The sequence below is a fragment of the Cupressus sempervirens genome, chromosome 6 (genome assembly GCF_028749045.1).
Source record: "Cupressus sempervirens isolate cs-2001-9-10 chromosome 6, ASM2874904v1, whole genome shotgun sequence".
NCBI classification, from domain to species: Eukaryota; Viridiplantae; Streptophyta; class Pinopsida; order Cupressales; family Cupressaceae; genus Cupressus; species Cupressus sempervirens.
Window position 1 is genome coordinate 351,924,126 of NC_143123.1, and position 23,400 is coordinate 351,947,525.

Sequence of the window (23,400 nt, forward strand, 5' to 3'; positions counted from 1 at the left end):
ATGCTCCATCAATGTTTATGTATATGATGAATGGAGTTAGCTTACCTTAACCAATTTTTTCTTGTGTTCTTGGATGATATATTGATTTATTCTAGATCTCAGGAAGAACATGATGAGCATATCCGATTAGTCCTACAATGCTTGAGAGACAACCAACTATATGCCAATGTGGTAAAGTGTGATTTCTTCTACTCTGAGGTATAGTATTTGGGGCATGTAATTTTAGGAGATGGTATCTTAGTGGATCTTGAAAATTTCTAGTGTATAGTGGATTGGCCTATACCCACTAATGTTTTAGAGGTTCATAGTTTCATGGGCTTGATTGAATACTATAGTATATTCATCTAGAAATTTTTGGGACTTACTTGCCCTATTACTTCCCTTCAGAGAAAGGGAAAGAATTTTGTTTGCATAGAGAAGTGCAAAGAGGCATTCCAAAAGTTCAAGGAGCTTCTGACTAGTGCACCTATTCTAGCACTACTGGATTTGACATGTGATTTCATGGTATGTACTGATGCCTTCCTAGAAGGGATTTGGGTAGTCCTCATATAGGAAGGATGAGTGATCACATATGCATCTGATAAGCTCAAGAACCACAAGCTAAACTATCCCACCCATGATCTTGAGTTAGCAATAGTTGTCCATGCCCTAGTGAGATGGAGACACTTCTTATTGGGGTACCACTTTGAGCTTCACAAGGATCATCATAGTTTATAGTGTTCTTGACACAACCCAATCTAAATGCTAGGTAGAGGCATTAGATGAAGTTATTGTGCAAGTATGACTTCAAGGTGAAGTACATTCAAGGGAAGAAGAATGTGGTGGCTGACACTTTGAGTCATAGGAGACATGTAATATCAACATTGACTCTTAGTGTTGATTTGTAGGGTTGTATACTTTAAGAACTTACCACATATGCATGGTATTAGGAGGTGAAGGTAGAGGTTGACTCAGGTAGACCTTTAGAGGGTAGATTTTTGGGCTATTTTTTGATTCATATGGCATTTTGCATCAAGCAAGAATAATTTATGTGCCTTTACTAGATGATCTTTGTACATTGATCTTATCTGAGGCCCATCATGCACCTTACTCAATACATTGAGGTGTCAAGAAGATGCATGGATATTTGTGACAATTATATTTTTGGTTCAGGATGAAATGAGAGAACACTGATTTTGTGGCTAGGTGTCTTGAATGCTAGAGGGGTAAGGCAAAGCATCAACATCCTATGGGGTATCTTTAGCCTAATCTCATTCCTTCATGGAAGTGGGATATTATTTTTATGAAATTCATTGTAGGATTTCTTATGACTTCTGTCATGTCCCCTTTTCAAATAATTAAAAATAATAATCTTTGATAAGGTAGGCAGGCTCAAAAAAGTGAAGTTTCGGCAAAAGGGGCTAATCTTTGGAAACCAATGGACTAATAAATGAAAATTATTATTAAAATATGTTTTATTAACCCCTCTTGGATATGAGTTAGGGTTATGCTCTCTTTTAAGGGATTTGGAAGCATTTTGGGCTTATTCCAGAACTTGATTTTGCTCAATGCTTTGTTGTTCTTTAGAGGCTGCCAAACCTGTGGAGAAGGAGACCCAAGGATGGGAGTTTGCAGGTTTTTAGGAAGGCTAAAGATGGGAGTTTAAAGCCATTCCATGTTTAAGATCATGCAAAGTTTTCCCTTGTGCTGAACAGTGCAAATTTGTGGGTTTTCAGATCTATTAATAATATGTGAAGCTGTGAAATTTTTGGCGCTATTTCGAGCATACCCGATTTGGGGTTTATTGAGAAATTGGTGGATCTTTTAAATATTGGTTGTTTGATTTTAAAAATATGATTAGAGGCTTGAAATATCATATAAAATTAGAGGAAGGGACATTTTAGTGGTATCAGAGCTATGATCTTGCTAGCCTGAGGGTTTGTAGAAGTTTGCATGCAACCAAGTGAAAGAGAAAAGAGATATTTGCAGTGAGAAAAGAATAAAGAAATTTTGATCAAACCTCAAGTTAAAAGTAAAAGTAAAAAATCCAAGGAAGGGAAAAGTATGGCTAATCAAGATGAGATGGCAAAGAAATGTTTCCAAGACATCCAAAATACTCAGAAGCAAACAATGGATAGTTTGGCAGAAACTAGAGAGGCTTTGCAGATATTGACAAAAAAACTGTAAGGAGTTGCATCTATTAATGAGAAAGGGAGCACTTTAGAGGAGCCAAAAAATCTGAAACCCGCACCCTCTAAATCAAAAAAACTATTTTCCTGCCTGTAGATGAGCCACCAGTACCAAATTCAGCCCTTAATCCCATGGAAGAGGTTATAGGTAACTTGATTGCATTAAGAGCTACTTACAATGGCTTAGATGATGACTTTCATAGTTTGGTTCCTTTTAGAGAATATGTGGATATGATGAACACTTTGATGCCCAAGAAAGAGTACAGGAGGGAGCATGACATAAGTGGAAGAGAGCTCAAAAATAAAATGAGCAAGTTTATAGCACCTACTTTTGATGGAACAAATAAAATTTCAGCTAGAGCATGACTACAAAAATTATAGACCTTCTTCACACTTAACCCCATGAAGGAGAGTGATGCTATTCAATTTGCAAGTCTACACTTGGAAGATGCAGCCTATGATTGGTGGTATCATGGAATGACTACTCAAGGTCATGATCAGGTAACTACATTTGATGATTTTAGTCAAAGAGTGATAGATAGATTTGATCTCAAGGATGATGAAGAGTACTTTAAAGAATTTTCAAATTTGAAGAAAATCAAGTCATTTAATGAGTACATAGAAGAGTTTCAAAAAGTGGCTATTATGGTACCTGATATGAGTGAAAAGAGGATTGTTTATCTTTTTCTTGATGGTTTGGAAGATTCTGTTAAGGGTTTGGTTAAGGCTTTTTCACCCTCAACCTTACAGGAAGCTATCAAAAGAAGCTTGCAACTTGAAACTTGTGTGCCTATGAAACCAATCACTAATCAAAAACCCCCAAATCTTGGGCAACATAAGGGGCATTTTCAAAAAAAGAATTTTCCAACACTACCACCAAAAGATGTGACAAATGTGGCAAAAAAGAAGGTAGATGAAAAGACTAGGAGTGAATTATGAAGGAAAAAACTTTGTTTCACTTGTAGAGAACCATGGGTTTTGGGACACAGATGTTTGGGGAAAGGTCAAGTGCACTATATTAAAGTTACTTTAGAATCTAATTCACATAAGCATGAGAAATTTCATGACACTAAGGAGGAGGAATAAGAAGAGAAAGAAAAAGAAATCAGCAAGGATGGCACTTTAGCAGCATTATCAGGAGTCCCAAGATACCATCCCTTTCAAATTCGAGCGGTACTAGCATTGCAAAGGTTGACAGTTTTTCTTGATAGTGGGGCAACTCACAATTTTATTAATGAGGGATTTGTCATGAAAAGAGGGCTTAAAGTAGAAGATTTTGAGGGATTCAATGTTAGTGTAGCTGATGGATTCACTATGCCTTGCACACGAGTGGAAAAACAACTCAAGATGACCTTAGGAGATTATGAGTTATGTGATGACTTCTATGTGGTTGGCATTGGGGAGACAGATCTTGTATTGGGTGTTCAATGGTTGCACTCTATTGGAGGCTATTACATGAACCATCAAATTATGGAGTTTAAATTTCATTCCAATGGAAAAGACATCTTATTGAGAGGCTTATCAAATGGAGCACCTAAGGCAGTCTCTGCAAAGAGGATGGAGAGGACTTTTCAAAGAGGACAAGTAGCATGGGCAGTAGGAGTCATAATCCATCCAACAAGCTCTCCAAAGAATCAAGGTAATTTCCATTTTGAAACTCAAAATATTCTTGATAAGCATAGTATAGTTTTCAATGACTTCCCTCTAGGATTACCACCAGATAGAGGTTTTGAGCATGTTATAGAGTTAGAATAGGGTGCCAAACCAGTTATAATAACCCCATATCGCCATCCAAGAGGTTATAAGGAAGAAATTAAAAAAACTATTAAAGAACTCCTGGACATGGGATTCATAAGGTCTAGCTCTAGTCCATTTGCATCATCTGTGGTACTTGTCAAGAGAAAGGATGGTACAATGGGAATGTGTATAGACTATAGGGCTCTAAACAAGAAGACCATAAAAAATAGGTATCCCATACCATGCATAGATGAACTCATTGATGAGTTACATGGTGCTGTATACTTCTCAAAAATTGACTTAAGATCAGGGTACCATCAAATCCGAATAAGGAGTGAAGATGTGGAAAATACTGCTTTCAGATGTCACTATGGGCACTTTGAATTTTTTGTTATGCCATTTGGCCTCACTAATACAACTGCAACATTCCAATCTTGTATGAATAAGGTATTCAGCCAACATCTTTGAAAATTTGTTTTGGTATTTTTTGATGATATCTTAATTTACAGTAAAACATGGGAAGAGCATCTAAAGCACATAGGCACTATTTTGGGAATCTTGGAGCAGCAATCCTTCAATGCTAAGCTATCTAAATGTGAGTTTGGCTTGACAGAGATTCTATATTTGGGACATATTATAAGTTCTAAAGGAGTACAGGTTGATCAACAGAAAATCCAAGCAATTTTGGATTGGCCTCCACCCACTAATCTTACACAGTTGAGAGGTTTCTTCAGGTTGTGTAGCTACTATAGGAGATTTGCCAAGGAATTTTCTTAGCTTGCTACCCCCTTGACTGATTTGACAAAGAAAGGAGCTTTTGTTTGGATAGAAGAGGCACAAAAAACATTTGATAAGCTTAAGGAGGTAATGAGTTTATGCCCTGTGCTTGCAATTCTAGATTTCTCTTTACCTTTTGTTGTTGAATGTGATGCTTCTGGAGAAGGTATAGGGGCTGTCCTAACTCAAAGGGGACATCCAATAGCATTTGAGAGTAGAAAATTAAAACAATCAGAGAAAGGTTACTCCATCTATGATAAGGAAATGTTGGTAATCATGCATGCACTTCATAAGTTTAGACAATATTTGGTATGTGGGAGATTCATTGTAAAGACAAACCATAATAGCCTCAGGTTCTTCTTGAACCAAAGGGATTTGATTGATTGTCAACAAAAATGGATATTGAGGGCCTTTCATGACACACCTTTGCTTGGTCATCAGGGATACTTCAAGACATACAGGAAAATTTGAGAGCAGTTTTCATGGAAGGGTATGAAGGAGGATGTCCTTAAACACATTAAGGAATGTATGGTATGCCAACAAAGCAAGAGTGAACAAATTTTTCCTACAGGGTTGTTGCAGCCACTTCCTATTCCTGAACAAAAATGGGAAAGTATTTCCATGGACTTCATTACTGGGTTGCCCAAGGTTCAAGGTAAGGATTGCATATATGTGGTGGTAGATAGACTAACTAAGTATGCACATTTATTTCCTATCACATCTGATTTCAAGGCATCACAAGTGGCTGAATTGTTCTTCAAAGAAATTTTTAGATTACATGGCTTGCCTAGAAACATTGTTAGTGATCGGGATAGTAGATTCCTCAGCTCTTTTTGGAAGGAGCTCTTTCATTTGTTAGGAATTGAACTCACTCCTAGTACTAGCTATCACCCTCAAACAAATGGACAAACAGAGATAGTTAATAAATGGATAGAGGGATATTTGAGGAACTATGTTTCAAATCAACAACATGCTTGGGTGAAATGGTTGCACCTAGGGGAGTATTGTTACAATACATCTCATCACATGTCTATTGGTATGCCTCCTTTTCATGCTCTTTATGGTTATGATGCCCTTTCCTTTGTTGATCTACTACTTTCAGATAATAGAGTACCTGCAGCAAGTGATTTTGTCAAGCAAAGCCAAGACATAATAAGGTCCCTCAAGGATAATCTACAACATGCACAGAACCAATAGAAGTTGTATGCTGATAGGAAAAGAATTGAAAGATCTTTTGAGGTGGGAGATTTGGTATTTGTTAGGTTGCAGCCATATAAGCAAAGCACCTTGAAGAGGAGTGGGGCAGAGAAACTCAAGCCAAGGTTCTATGGGCCTTATAAGATCATCAAGAAAGGTAGCTTATGAATTGGAGCTCCCACCAACCAGCAAAATACATAATGTTTTTCATGTATCTTGCCTAAAGAAGGTTCTAGGCCAGAAAACTATAGTATCTATAGAATTACCACCTCTTGATGATGAAGGGAAATTAGTTTTGATACCAAAAGAGATTTTGGATACAAGAGAGAAAAGATTGAGAAATAGGAGCATCATAGAGCATTTGGTCAAATGGAAAGGATTACCACTAGAGGATGCAACTTGGGAAGGAGCACATATTCTTGAGAATTCCAAACTTTTTTTCTTGAGGACAAGAAATATTTGGGAGGGAAGGACTTGTCATGTCCCCTTTTCAAATAATTAAAAATAATAATCTTTGCTAAGGCAGGCAGACTCAAAAAAGTGAAGTTTCAGCAAAAGGGGCTAATCTTTGGAAACCAATGGACTAATAAATGAAAATTATTATTAAAATATGTTTTATTAACCCCTCTTGGATGTGAGTTAGGGTTATGCCCTCTTTTAAGGGATTTGGAGGCATTTTGGGCTTATTCTAGAACTTGATTTTGCTCATTGCTTTGTTGTTCTTTAGATGCTGCCAAACTTGTGGAGAAGGAGACCCAAGGATGGGAGTTTGAAAGTTTCCAAGAAGGCTAAGGATGGGAGTTTAAAGCCATTCCATGTGCAAGATCATGTAGAGTTTTCCCTTATGCTGAACAGTGCAAATTTGTGGGTTTTTGGATCTATTAATAATATGTGAAGTTGTGAAGTTTTTGGCACTATTTTGGGCATACCAGATTTGGGGTTTATTGAGAAATTAGTGGATCTTTGAAATATTGGTTGTTTGATTTTAAAAATCTAATTAGAGGATTGAAATATCATATAAAATTAGAGGAAGGGACATTTCAACTTCCTAGTGACATAATGCTATCAGGGTCACTGTTGATCAGTTGACAAAGGTTTCACACTTTTCATTGATGAGGTTATCCTATACAATGACTTTAGTAGCCAAGGTCTTTATGCTTGACATTGTGAGATTTCATGATATTCCTTGAAAGATCATTTCAAATAGGGATCCTGTGTTCACATCTGCATTTTGGACTTCATTACATGATTTAGGAACACAACTAAATTTTAGCTCAACATATCACCTAGAGATATATGGAAAAACTAAGAGGCTGAACCAAGTTTTGGAAGATATGTTGATGATGTATGTCATGGACCAAAAGACTCAATGGGAAGAATACCTCTATCAAGTTGAGTTCTTATATAATAATGGGTATCATAGTTTGCTTGGGATGACACCTTTTCAAGCATTACATTGTCATCCCTTTCATACACCCTTGACTTGGGATAGTCTTGAGGATCACATCCTGTTAGGCCCCAAGATGCTTTGAGATATAGAGAAAAAGGTAGTGCATAATTGTGAGCATGTGGCTACAACATAGGATAGATAGAAGAAGTATGCAGATGCTCACATGAAGGATATACATTTTGTAGTGGGAGATAAGGTATTATTAAGAGTGTGAGTGGGAAAGAGTTTGATCTATTACAAAAAGGGCTCAAAGCTAGCACCTCAGTTTGTGGGTCCATTTGAGATTCTTGAGAGGATAGGTCCAATTTCCTATCATCTTGCATTATTGTCCAGCTTGGCTCATATTCATGATCTTTTCCACATGTCTTTATTTAGACAATATTTTCCTAATGTGATACATGTTCTTGATTGGAATGTGTTAGAGATAGAGGATGAGCAATTGGCTTTAGAGCCCATGCACATTCTACAATGGCAGGAGTTAACCCTTAGTAGTTGATCCATAGAGAAGGTAAGGGTCCAATGAGACCCTATTGATGAGGCATCAACTACTTGGGAGGATGCACCTAGATTATAGGAGTTATATCCCTACTTGTCTATAGGCTTCTAGGAGTAAGCCTAATTTTAGGGGGGGAAGATGTAGTGCCTACCCCTTTTTTTGTTTTAGTCATATTGCCAAACAATTTTAGACTAGTACTCATGTTATGTTTTGATTATGTAAAACTAAGTTTTAAAGAACCCAAAACCTTGTATAAAGTATCATAGAAATGAGAGTAGAGTAGCTCAAATGAAACAAAGCCTTAGTACCTAAAAAAGAACAGGCTAAACAAACTAAAATAAGAGGTCAATAAATAAATATGCATAAAAAGACAAAAAAATGAAAGTAAAAATACAATAATGAGATAACTACAATGTCTTCAGAGGATTCGCTACTTGATCTGCTAGGATGTTCATGTTTTCTACAAAGGCTTTCATATCATCCATCTTTTTTGCTTCCACAACCTCGCTCTTCTTGGAATTAGTCCTTGTATGCTTGGTAGGACCTTGGTCCTCTTTCATATCTTAAAGCCTTTGAATTTACCTTGTTTGAGCTTATTCAACAGGGTGTTAAATTTTTCAGCCACTGTCTTCAAGATAGTGCAATTCTAATCAGCCAATTTCTTAACCGTTTTCACCAAATTACCCACTTTGTTATCTAGACCATCCAATATTTTTTGAAAGTCTTTGTTTAGCTGATCAATATTTTTTTTCTTGGCTTCAAGTGGTGGAATATGTTTCATCAAATTCTTTACCTCTTCAACATTGTTCATAACCTTAGAGAGTCTGTCAATATACTGACCTAGAGTTCTCTCCCCCTTAGCTGTCCTACTAAGCTGATCAAATTCTCTTGAGATGTCCTACATCTGTTGCTTTAGATTGCTAATATCCTTCTTCATAACCCCTGGGTTACAAAAGATTCCCTTGATGAACCCCTAGTCTTCCTCATCCTTGTTATGCATAGGGTAATCCTCATTCCCTCCTTGTTTGTTTCTATCAAACTTAGCCTCATTAAACCCTTTATTTGCATACAAATTTTGAGCAAGAACATTTTTCCTTTTTCTCTTCATCCTCTTAATTAGGATTTTATCATTATAAGGAACAAAACCACCTTCTATATTCTTCCCCTTGTTTCCAAAAACCTTTCCTGAGATACCTTTCTTCTCAATACCATCTTCCTGCTCCTCTTTAGAATTAGTGTCTTGTTCATAATCAATCTCATTATTCTTCATTTTCTTCCTAAACAAGCTCCTAGGATCACATTTATTCCTCTTCTTAACCTCAACCTCAATAACCTCATCCTCAGTACTCATCAAAATCCTCCTCCAATTCACTTGCCTCCATCTCACAATCTAAAATTTTCTTGCTCAGATGGGGTCCATCCACTTTTTTGGATTTTAGAAGGTTCATAACTAGAACCATTAAACCCTCATGACAAGCATGATCACCCTTAGGATTATTTTGAATGGCTAAAATAGTGTTACCCAATGATTGCCTGAGATAGAAGGGTAGATTAAGCCTAACCCTATGCCTAAAATGTTTAACCAACATAAAATAATGTCCATATATCTTTGTAAAGTGACCATCTAAAGTAAGATATTCAATCACCACAAACATGAAAAACCTCCAAGGGTGAGAAATGGAGCTAGGGCTAAAATATGAATTACAAATTTTCACCAGCATGTTGTGCTCCTTAACCATATCCGCAAACTCTTCTACTGCTTGATCTAAAAGCTTCCTATCTCGATCGAAGTTGATGCTTTGTGTCAAGACCCGTAGCTTCAACAATAATATCCTTAGTAACCTCCATTCTTTGATTATCCACCAAAATACTCCCATACTTCCATGTTTTGATGAATTGGTGGATAATAGCAAGGTTACTACCTTTTAGCTTCTCCATAAATCCCATAAAATTCTCCTATTCTAGAATGTTCCAAATCTCACTCTTCTTCTTCCATTCTTTGCAACTTGTCGGTTCAATCCTCTTTCTCCTTCCTCGCATTTTCTTCAAACTAAAATAAGTGCTCTTAGTCTTCAAAAAACCACTACAATAAAAACCCAGTGTCAAAATTGTAGCGAAGGATTTTGGTAAGAAAATAGACCCAACAACTATGTGGCAATGAATGACAAGACACTGTCCAAGTTATAATAACCCGCCATTTCCAAATCCTACCCAAATCATAATTAATCCTTGATGTCGTATTCATCATTATTGAAACTTTTTTATTTCCTTCTAACTTTTTTATACTCAATCAAGGAAATCCCCTTGATAGGAATAATATCACCTTGATTCCAAATTAACTTTTCATGACTTTTGCATGCCGCATTAGTAGCCAAGTCAACAACTTGATTAGTTTATCTATAGTTGGGGATGACAACACAAATTTTAAAAGAATTGATTAGATCAATGGCCTTTCCAATAATATTATGAATATTCCAAGAAGGATTTTAACATTATTAAGACAATTTATAATATTAAGGGAGTCCCCCTCAATCCAAATTTTTTCGAATTCAAACTTTTGGCATAGCTAAGATCATACAAAGCTGCACTTGCTTCTGCCACATGATTAGTTTGTTTCCTAATAGGAATGGGCATCCCACCCAATCTATCCCCATTCATATTCTTGACAATGACACTGCAACCTACCATTCCTAGATTTCCCTTCGAAGCCCATCAAAATTAATCTTACACCAGTCTCAAGGAGGAGAATCCCATCTAGCCAAATTCCTTAAGTTAGGATCATTTTGAGCAAGACTAGGACCATCCAAACTCCAATTCTAAATCACTTTTTCTTCCCAAGCATTCTAAGGTTGGTGCCCTTTTCCACAAGATCTAATATTCTCCATCACCATATTCTTAACAACTAGCTAGAATTAATTTCTTTGCCCCTAAACACCCTATCATTTTATTCCTTCCAAACACACCCAACAAAGAAATGAAAGGATGAAATCCCACAACATCATAACAAAAGTATTACTAGAGGGAGACTTCAAACCATTAAATAGCTCTTGAATGCTAAGGGGGAAGACCCAAATCATATCTAGCAAACCACAAACCTTTTCCCATAATCTTCTAGTATAAGAAAAATGAATAGTCAAATGTTTAACCAATTCATCTGCTTCCTTACAAAGATAACATCTACTGACAAGGTTAAAACCTCTCTTCAACAAATTGTCAGTGTTAAGAATCTTATCCTACAAAAGAATCCAAAAAAATTGTTAACCTTGGGTGTCATACCTTTAAACCAAGCTTTGGCCCAACTAGGCTCCTAATGCTCTTCAAAAGCATTAGCATAGACCGAAGACACATAAAATAACCCATTAGGATAATGTTTCCATATCAAAGCATCCTCCTCTTGAACTAAAAAAATAACATTCAAAATCTTATTAAGATCATTAATTTTACTATCCACTCTATTGAGTTTAACCCAATTATCCTCCTCTCAAAAATCCTCTGCAAAAATTCCAAAAAGGTTATTGCATTATTCGATAAAGCCATGCCACCTTTGATTAGAATTGAGGCTATGATCAAGAATCTAGATATCATCCCAAAACTGAATAGTCCTCCCATTTCCCACCTTCCATCAGGCCCCTTTATTAATAGTCTACTTATTTTTCTAAGCTTGTTTCCAAATCATTAAACCCCCTTGTAAAGTCTTATTGCTAAGGAATGCTTTAAAATCTTGATTCTCCCTATTATATTTATCATTCCAAATGTCTCTCCATCATCCCACCTCTTTGTGCCATCTCCAAATAAGCTTTCCAAGTAATGAATCATTCATAGAAGAAACCCTATTACGACCAAGCCCTCCTTTATTAATAGCCATGCAGACTTTCTCACACACAATCAAAGCCAATCTTTTCTTCTTTTCCATACTCGTCCATAAGAAAAGTTTTTGAATTTTCTCAATAGCCAAAGAAAACTTTCTAGGGATCTTAAAAACACTCAAAGCATACAATGACACATTCTATAAAGTGGATTTGAGAATAATAACCTTACCAACCTACTAGCTTAGAATGGATTTTATCAATCAACGAGCTCTAGAAAATCTCAAGTGGGTCAAGATAGAGGGGTAAACCAAGATAAGAGCCCATAAGGGTGCCAATCTCACAAGAAATAATTCTTTTAATTTTATTCTAACTATTGTCATTGACATTGATAAAATAAATTACACTTTTATTCCAATTGATAATTTGGCTAGAAGCATGCCCATAATCCTCAAGAGCTTTCTTAATCTTCCTTGCATTCTAAATAGAAGATTCTCCCATAATGATAGAGTCATCCACAAATTCTTGATGGGAGCAAGTAAGATCATTAGATGAAGGTTTGACCCCACAAAATCCCCCACAGACACCATTTTCTCCACAAATCTACCTAAGAATTTAGCCATGAGAATGAAGAGGATAGGCAAATGTAGATCCCCTTGCCTCAAACCATGAGATGCCCGAAAGAAAGGAGTTGGAGATCAAATGACAAGAATAGAGAAGGTGCCAAGGGAAACCAACATAAGGACCAAATCCAAAAAATTCTTATTAAACCCAAAAGCCTCCAACCCTCTTTAAAAAAAATTCTAGTCCACCCTATCATATGCTTTGGGTAAATCAAGTTTAAGAAGGAACCCCTCTCTATTGGACATAGTAAGGGAATGAATATTCTCATGCACCAAAATGATAGAATCCAAGATTTGCCTACCAGGAACAGATCCATTTTGTTGTTTGAAAATCAAATTAGGAAGAAAAGATAAAATTTTGAGAGTTAGAACTTTTGAAATAACTTTATAAGAAGAGTTACATAGACTAATTGGTCTAAACTGATCCATGCAATCAACACCAAGCATTTTATGAATCAAATTGAGGAAGGTACCATTAAAATCCTTGAGAATTTTTCCAGATCTAAAGAACTCCTTAACTCCATTAAAAACATCCTCTTGAATGATAAAACAATACCTATGAAAAAATAGGAAAGGGAACCCATTGAAACCAAGAGCCTTGTCTCCATCAAAGGAGAAGTCAACCTTGGTAATTTCATCATTAGAGGGAAGAATAGCGAGGAAGTTATCTTGATCATTTGAAATACATTTTGGAATACAATCAAGAAATAATTTTTTTCTTATCCTTGTCCAAATTGGGACCACCTTTCAATAGATTACCAAGAAAATCCATAGCTTCCCTTTTAATAATCTCATCATCATCAGTAGGAACCCCATGAACAATAAGCCTAATTTTTTTTATAACCATTCTATGCTTCAAAGTAGTCATAAGAAAATACTTAGTGTTTCATTCCCTTCCTTTAGAAACACTTTTCTAGACTGCTATCTCTAATACATATCCTCCTTGGTGATAATATCATGCATCTCAATCAACTTCAAGTTCTCCTCCTCCCTTAAAACAATCCCATATCCTTCTATCTGAACACTATCATGAATCTCTTTAAGTTCTTTAATAATCTTCCTCTTGTTGTCAAAAATGTTCCCAAAGGTATCCTTATTCCATCTTTTGATATTCTTTTTAACATTGTTCAACTTATTAGCAACTTTGAACATGGCTATACCCTCCACTTGGATACTTCACCATTCCTTGATAAGGTTTTCTAGCCTCAAATGAAGAGTCTACATCTTCTCAAACCTAAAGGGATAATTCTTCTTAATAGTTAAGGTGTCAGCCACAAGAAAAATGGGGTAGTGATTTGATCCAACTTGAACATGAGTAGAAAGAGAAAATTTATATTTCAAAAACCAGTCACTACTAATAAGGGCTCTATCCAATCTAACTTGAATAAGGTCCTTCCTAGATCTTCTATTAGTCCAAGTATAATCAACCCCATGCAAATCCATATCATGCAAGAGATGACTATCAATAAAATCCATCAACTCCAATAGGCTGTACAAGTTAGTCTGACTTTCTCCCATCTTCTCATTCTCTTTCAGAGGAGTATTGAAATCCCCATAATGATCCAGTTTTCATCCACACAATTCTTTCATTGATTAGTAAGGGATTCCCAAAGTACCTTTCTACCCCATTTAAAATTGGGGCATAAACATTAGTAAGCACCCAAGAAGAACCAACCTTAGTATTGGAGAATCTAATGTTCATCATATTTTTGTTCTAAGAGATAAATTCCCCATTAATACATCTATCATCCAATAAACTACCATACCACTTGAGGCCCCATCAGAATCACTCCCAAGATCCTTACCACCCTAAAAGACCAAAAGATCTTCAACTTTATCCTTTAACATTTTACTTTCGTGTAGAAGAACAATATCCAACTTATTATCCCTAATCATATTTTTCACCATCTCTTGCTTGTGAGGATTATTTAATCCTTGGATATTTCATGATATAAAATTCATTTCTTATGGAAAGATTTTGCATCTAAGATAGTCCTCTGACTACCATCCACTATACTTCTATTAGTCTCCACTATTCTTTTATGCACATTAGAGGGTCTTCTTGTACAAATAGGAGTTAGACCAACATCTCCATATTTGATACCTTTCCCAGATGGTGTTAGAGGTAAAAAAAATCCCTAGATTTGTTGCTCTTAAGATCACCTTTTTTAATGCTCTTTCTAGATGGAGTTCCAAGGGTATCCCCTATCTTATTACTCCTAGTTTTATTGCTTAACATAACATTCTCTTTATTCTTTTTAAAAAAGACAAAACATCATTTTTCTTTTTCAATCTTGAGGTGTTTTTGGCCCCCACTATCATCCAGTCTACACTAGAGTCATCATCCTCCCCCATCAAAGCTTTAGAGATGTCCTCAACATCTCCCTACTTAAGATTGCTCTCTATAGATGTCACATCTAAAAGAGGTCTAACCAACCTTTGAGATTCCTTCCTCACAATGATATAGTCCTATGTCTCATGGGAATCAAATTTGTCATTGATTACATCTTCAATCTAAATCTCACCATCTACTTCTTCACCCCCATTTTTGAGACTTCCCACACCCCCTTCCAATGCCAATGTGAGCTTCTCATATTCTCTATTATGGTCCAAAGGTACCCATTCTTGGTTCTTCATTCCAACTCTCATCTCACTGGGTTGAATCTACTTGCTCAAAAACATTAGACACCAAATTTCCCTCCTCAATACCACTACCCTTTTGAGTATTCCCTTCCTTAGAGTAGTATTACACAACTTCTACCAAATCATTCATTCCTTTGTGAACCTAAATTTTCTTAAACTTTTTTTGACTTCAATCAAAGATGGGCATTTTTTGCCTAATGACTAGATTTTTTGCAATGAAAATAGGCAAAGGGGATGGATTCATACTCTATCTTCTACTACCAAGTTCCTAGTTTAGATTTAAGTGAAATAACCTTTGGCACATGCACTCCTTGAAAAACACCCACACAAATTCTAGCATAAGTCAATCTTCTTCTAGAAACTATAACTGGGTCCATTGATAAAAGTTCACCAAAAGCATTAGCAATACCTTGAAACACATCCTCCACCCAAAAATCCAAAGGAAAACTTGGGAGTTTAATCCACACAAGTGCTTGAATCATAGATTCATCTTGGGAGTTCATATTTGGTGACCATTTATGCAAGAGCAAGGTATGTTTGCCCACAATCCATGGACCATTGCATAGAATCTCACATTTGTCCTCTTTATAGGAAAGCTAAAGGATAAACACCATTTAGCTATATCAGCAATGTTGACTGACCTTTCAAAGCCCATTTCCTTCTAACAAAGGCACAGAAATCCTCAATATTGGGTCTACCTCCTAAAAACCTCCCCACCAGAGTCGAATCCATTCTAGAAATATTCCTATCTATGATTTGATCTGGGATCTCCAGTGTTAATGTACCTTTCTCAGAAGAAGAAATATTTTTAACTAATGGAAAGGAGGACTTACCTGCCACCTTGATACCAAACAAACTAGACCACTTTTTGACCAAAAAAGTAACAGGCTTGGGACCCCCCCTCGGATCCTCTGTTGTCCCACCTTCATCAGGATCCTTCCCCTTTTTAGAGTCCAAAGATGCACTTGCATGATCTCTAGTGCCAGATGATCCTACCCCAATCCCTCCTAAATTTTTGAATCCATCTTTCCTACTCACCACACCCTACTCTCCTGCTTCACTTCCCATTTTTAATTTGTTTCCCGTACTCATGTTATGTTATTTTATGTAGTGGTACTTGGTTACCCAAATGAGTTGATACTATCTTCATGTTTTTCTTATATATGTGATGAGATACTTCGTATTTGAGATATTCTATGTGATTATGATTCATGGTTAATCATGTGATAATGTTTAAATATTTTCTATAATGATTATATTTAGGATTATGATGATGTTTTAGGTTATTATGGATAATTACTCCATACTTCCATGTGTATGGTGCACATCACTATTTTACATTTCTTTATGTTGTGACTGATGTGGTTGAGGGAGGGAGTCATAGTCAACTGTTACTCAGGATCTGCATGATGTACCACTTCTCACCATTTCCTATTTAGTTTATAAACACACACACACACACACACACACACACACACACACACACACACACACACGTATATATGTATATGTACATATATATTTATACATACGCACACATACATATATATGCATATATACATATGCTTGCAACATGATCAGAAAGATGTATTGATAGTTGTCATTTATGGCAACATGTATTAAACATTTCATTTATGAATTTAGAGATAGAAAATTATCTATGTGTGAGATAGTTTGTATTAACACAAAGAACATATGTGATGTGTATGGATGACTCATTGAGAGTTAGCTTATGCATAGTTAAGTGAAGTTCTATGACATTATCATGATGATGTGCACTAGTGCATAGGTATGTATAGATAGTACATCATGAGTTATTATTGAAATACCAATGTGGGTATTTAATAAAATAAGATAGAGCATAGTAGAGAATTGGATTGTACAACTTGAGGAATTATTTTAGTTACAAAATAATTACTAAGTCATGATGAGATTACTATGTGGATATTATTCCATAAGTCATTTTATATTATGTCAAGAGTGTGAAGACATGAATACCGACTAAGCAAAGAATTATGAAGATGCGAGGTATAAGTAAAGATCTTATCTTACAAAGATAAGTGTGTTGTTAAAGTAAAAAAAGTGTGAAACACTATATGATCCATGCAAGATTTGTGATTGATGATATGCGAACTACATCTAATGTTTTATCAGAACAAGTGCAAAGTACATCAGACAAAAAGTATTGTATGTATATCGATTCTTTTGAAGAACTAAATTGTATAATTTCATGTTAAGGAAGTGGGCACTTCTTGCATATATTGTATTTTTTCTACCAACTCTTAACAGGGTTGAGGCTTCTGACAAGGCCTAGTCTCCTAACAGGGACTTGAGACACTATATGTACTTCATAGACTCCTAAAAAGGTTAATATTTTTAACATGATCCCATTGTTTAGAGAATCATCTAGTGGGTATCATCCCCACTAGGTTTTTCCCTTGGCCAGGGTTTCCCTAGTTAACAAATAATGATGTCATGAGTTCTCTATGTGCATAGTTATATTTATTATTCAACAGTGTTGGTTTACTTTCATATGCAAGTTATATAGTAATTAACAATATTCAATTATGGGAATTTTTTTGTAGAATATTGATTCACCCCCCTTAGTATTATCAATTTTTGACAATTGGTATCAGAGCCTAGTTATTGATAAGAAGTTTAACAACTTGAGTAAGATCCCTAAAGATATGGAACAGTTGAAGAAAAACCTTGAAGAAGCTCTTGAGTAGATTGACCTTCTTTCTGAAGAAAGAGATAACTTGAAAGATAGGCATGAAGATGCAAAAGTTTTTATTGGTAAATTGAAAGACAAGATTGATGAACTAAAATCTGGCAAGGAATTAATTACATAGACTTGTGAAAATGATGAAGTATGAAATATTCATAAAGAAAATGAGATTTTGAAACATGAACTAAAAATCCTTGAACTTAAGTTGAGTCTTAAGAAAAATGGTGGCAATAATAAACCTGAACTAAAAACAAAGAATGCAAACCTTAGATCCCAGTTAAGTCAAGTTACATTTGAACTAGATACTATCAAGATTAAGCATGCAAGATTAAGTACAAAATCATTATGAATGGAGAACTAACATAAGCTAAGAAAAAATTAGAGAAACTTTATTCTAGTAGTGAGAAGATAGATAAATAGATATTTCACCAGAGACCTTCTTATGACAATAAATGAATTGGATATCTAATTGGAGAGAAATTAGCCAAGAAAGTTGAAATCAAAAGAAAACTAGATCTAGTTATTTAATCCCCTAAGGAATCTGATAAGAGCAAGGTAGAATCAAGCACATCTGCTGAAGTATCAAAGGAAGTAGAACTAATTGATTTGTTAGAAAAATATGACGAACCTAAGAAATTAAAGCAAGTTGATAAACATAAGCAAGATGAACCACCCAAGGAAGTAAGATGTGAGTTCAGAGGTAGATGCTTCATATGTAATGAAGTTGGACACATGAAAGGAGATTGCACAGGTAAGTATTTTAAACCCATTACTAATTTCTATTGTTATAATTGTCATGGTTATGGACATATTATAGTAGAATGTAAGAAACCTAAGTTTGATGGCAATAATACAAATAGTAGAATGTTTAGGAATACTAACCCTATATATAATGAAAGTGGAAGATCAAAGAATATATCCAATGATGGAGAGAAATCTAGTGGAGAGAAGAACCAGTTTGTGTGTTACAAACCTAGACAGATTGCAAGAAATTGCAAAGCACATAAGAACCAAAATGAAACTAATTATAGAATAAATGCACTTGTATGTTAGTTATGTAATAAATTTGAACACACAAAGAGATATTGTAGAATGGATAGAAGGAAATTTAATAGGAATCTTAATAATAGAAGGAATAAAAATGGAATTGATAGAAGGAATGATAATTGTATTGAAGAAGGAGATTGTTGAAAATAGATTGATACAAGTATGATAAAAATGTTTCAATAATTATTTTTTTAGTGATGTCAAACCTTCTAATTGCTAGTAAGATAATTGCTTACATGATTTGAGTACTATCACTTATTTGATTGATGAAGTGGATTTGATAAAAAGATGTAACAATAACACCTAGAGGAAAAGTTGAGTTATGATATGAAAAGGAGTACACGAATCAGCTAAGATAGTGGTAACATAGTGCATTGATAATCTACTTAAGGTTGAAAAAGAGGTGTTACACTAAGAAAGTTTAGAAGAACAAGTGTAACAAAGTTTGTATGCAAAGCTTGACCAAGTGAATAGTAGGTGCTGAGCAAAGTTAGTGCAAGCCAAGTAGAAAATTAGTTGGAACCAAGTAAAAGTTTATTTTAGTATATGCTGAGTAACATAGTGGATATTGTTTAAACTTTAGTTGATGTCAAGCACCAATAAACTTTAGTTCATGCTGTGTGATTTTATAGAGGATGCTAAGCAATGCAGTATGTGTGGAGCATCAGAAGCAAGTTAATTTTGAGTGTCAACATTATTTGAAAGATAGTAAATTCAATAGATTTGAACTAACAAGTTTGTTTTCTTGGATTGTGTGAACCATGTGGAAGATAAGATTGATGAGCTAGTGGCACATAATCCATGGTAAACCATTTTGAGGTGAATTCAAAGAGGATTGAAGGATAAGTTTCTAGAAAGGGATGAAATGAAATAAGGGGTAGATTCATTTAATCCTACCTAATCTATCCTAACTCTAAATTGGACAGTAGAGAATGAATGACAAAATATCTTAATTTCCTATTGATAGGGATGATTGGTTAGAAGAAAAGGTTGTAATGTGTGAGAACCTAAGGAAGACAAAGAGTCTAGGGTATTGCTTCATTCAATGACCTAAGTGAAGAGTCTACATTGACATGTTAAAAGAGAAGGCTTAAGGGTATGGATGCTTGAAGAGTGAACAAGCTATCAAAGCTAAAATGTGTGAAAGCTAAGCAAAATGAAGGATTGAAACAAAGATCTATAATTTCAAAATGGAGTTGTAAGTTATCATAAGATCAAGCCTTATTGTTACTCTCTAACAGTTGTAATTAGTCTAGGGTAAATCCTTTGGAATAAGGTTGACCTAACAATCATTTGTAAATCCTTTAACTGGGTGACATTCCAAGTGAATGGTCTAAAGTCCTCTTAAAAAGCTCACTCCTAACAGGTGATTGAAATCCTTTAACCAGGTTGCATTTAACAATATGCATTGTAACCTTTAACAGAGTTGGCCTTTCATAGGGCATCACTTCAAAAGAGTGAAAAAGAGTAGCATGTTACTAGTGGTTTTTCCCAAATTGGATTTCCATGTAAATTATCATGTCAAGTGTGTTATTGAATTTGTTATGTTTCATGTTTACATTTCTGCAAATTTATTTGATAGTAACCTAAGAGTTTTAAGTTATTGCATAATCTTATGGATGCATGCATGATGATAAATGTTTTATAGGTTCACTAAGATGTGAAAAGTTTTAGTTGTACATTTGGACCTTGGATAACTGATTCACCCCCCTCTTAGTTATTCGAAAGAATTCCAACAAATGGTAGTGACAATAGTCAGAAGAAAGCATTTATGATAGCTAAAGATCTAGAAAGCTCTTATACAATTTTTTAGGAAAAATATTTTGATGCACTTGATAAGGCATTAAAGTCATTGATTGTCTGTGACTCATCCTACCTAAATTAAGTAATCTCAGTAGAGGTAGTGCATTAGTTGGCCAAAATTGATGTTAGAGAGAGACTTGGAAGTTGCATAGTTAACAAGAGGGTAAATACATAGAGACAAGGCTATGGTCAAGTGTACAAGTCTTGATATGATCGCAGTAAGAATTGAAAAATTAAGACAAAGACAATGTTTCAATATGTGGTAGATACATATTTAATGTGCACTGCAATTTAAAATGATTTAAGAATTACAAGCAAGATTGTGTGTACCATTTGTTCATGCAAAGTGTCTTGAGTGAATTGAAGAAGGATTTGACAATGAATTGAAGTGCAAAGTGAAGGTTGTGAAGTGGAAAGTTGCAGAAGCCCTAAATCATGATTTTAATGTATTTTGCAAAGTTTAAATCTAGTTATTTAGTATTTATCATTGCAATCCAATGATTAGTTAGAATGTGTATTATGTGAGTGATAAACCAAAATATGTTTAAAAAAAGAATCCATTTATGTCACTATTGGATGACCCAGGGGGTGCATTTTTACAAGTCCCAAAAAAAGTGTTACATATTAAGGATATTAGAAGTTATATCCACTATAAGATAGAAAGTATTGGTGATGATGATATTCATTAGGATTTAGGAAAAACGTGTAACAATGACTTGTCCTTGAAGTCTAAGTAAGCACATCTAGATGGATTAAATATAGTGAAGTATATGTTCTATACAAAATTTGACAATCAAGACTAGACCCAAATTATTCTAAGTAGGGTACATGATGATATGTTATGGTTAGGTGATGTGTAAATTGTTATTGAAAATGACCTAATTCATAAGGTCATAGGATTAAGTAACAAAGGTTGTAATCCTATTAATGAGAAGAATATTAGGAAGATGGTTGAGATGAACCTAAACACTAGGTTTGACGGAAGAAACATTAAGGTAGCCTTCATTCAAGACAAAGGAGTAAAGCTACTAAGTGAGATGTTAGGGTACAAGTTGAACCATGGATGAAGGATTAACTCAGTACTAGCCATTTTTTACATGCAACTTATGTAATGGAAATGCAAGGAAGAAAAGTCAATCTGTATGATATTATCATATTACAATTGTTGGATAACATTGCAAAGCTAAAGAAAACAAAGAATATAGTTTAGATTTGAATCCCCACTGACTCATCTATTATTTTATGCTACAAAGAAGTTTCCAAGAATGAAAAATTGGGATAGTAATGAGTGTGTAATGAAGATGGTGAGTCAATGCTACAGATCAAAATTAGTAGATGTTAGAGATAATGACATAACTAGGATGATGACAAGTTTTTAGACACAGATGAAACATAGGTATAGGATACCTCCCTCTGTGGTGGAGAAATACAAGGATGAATTATGCTTCATGGTAGAAATTGATAACACTTGTATGGAAGCTATGATACCAAGGGTTAAGTTCATTGAGCCCATGGGATATCTCATAGAAGGATATGTGCAGATCATACTCCAGTCAGAGAAGGACACAAAGTGCCCTAGATGGGGAACATATTAGGAGAAAATGAGAAAAGTTCACTTTGAACTACACATCAAAGAGAGATAAAATAAAGTGGAGAAAGTCATTTATTCTATCCTTAAGGAATCAGGAATGACAAGAGATTAATTCAATGAGGTAAAAGGGATTGTGCTAGAAATGAAAGCCAATTGATAGACTAAAGTAATTGCAACAACTCCTATTGTTGTTGCAGGACCTTCAGAAGGTATGGTAGTAGCACAACCATGTGCTCAGGCCCCTATTGCACCTCATGTAGTAGTTGCACAAGTGCAACCTATAAAGACCAGAAGCAAACAATCAAGAAAGAAACAAGAGGTGGAAGCACCTATTACGCAAAGAAAATTAGAAAGATTAGTGAAGGTGAAGCAAGAACCTACTTGTTCATCAAAGAAAAGTGTCAAGAAGATCACTAGTGGACCAAGAAAGAGGAGAAAAATGATGCAAGAAAGTGATTCAGAGAGTTATGAGGATGAAGCTAAAGATAGGCCAGTAGTACAAGATACGTAGGAAGGTAGAACTGCAGTTGAAAAGAAAGAATGGAAACCTGAACATGTAAAGTATTAATGATGATAGTTTTGTATAGTTGAATAAGTATTATAGCTTGTACAGTAATATGGATAGAAGGCAGTTAGAGAATGCATGTATAAGAAATATGATTTTAAGGGTATAAGAATTTTGATAACATTCAAAATAAGATACTAGAAGATCTATATAATAGGCTTATAAATAGGAAAAAGAGAGTATTGGAAGAAGATTTGAATATGAGGATCTTTATGATTAATAAAATATGTGAGGTTGACTCTAAGGAGGACTAAGACAAAATTTTTAAGGGCATTAAGCCCTTGTTGAGGAACAAAAGAAGAGAAATTCTTCTAATGGGAAGCAATTATGAGGATGCAAGGAAAGAAATAGAGTAAGCAATTGTAAAATACATGACTATAGTGATAAAGGTGAGTGTGTAGTCAAAGCTTGATAGCCTAGTCTATGTACAAGAAAGTACAACTTCCAATGAAAAGGAAGAAGTAGTGGAGACACATTAGGCACTTTCACCACTGCATATTGTTATGGGTATCAAATCCATGCAAGTTGACAGTACACACATAATTGTAAATGCAAAAGAAAACCCATTTACAGCTTATGGCCAAACTATTGTTGGAAATATTACAACTTACTCTAGTTGAGATGAGGATGGAGAAGAGAATAAAGAAGAAGAGAAGAAGAAAGAAACATAAAGGTTAGTAGAGGAAAAGAGGATATGGGAAGAAAAGGAAAAGGAAGAGAAAGAAAAGAGAAAGAAACTAGAAGCAGAAAAGGAAAAGAAAAAGGAAGA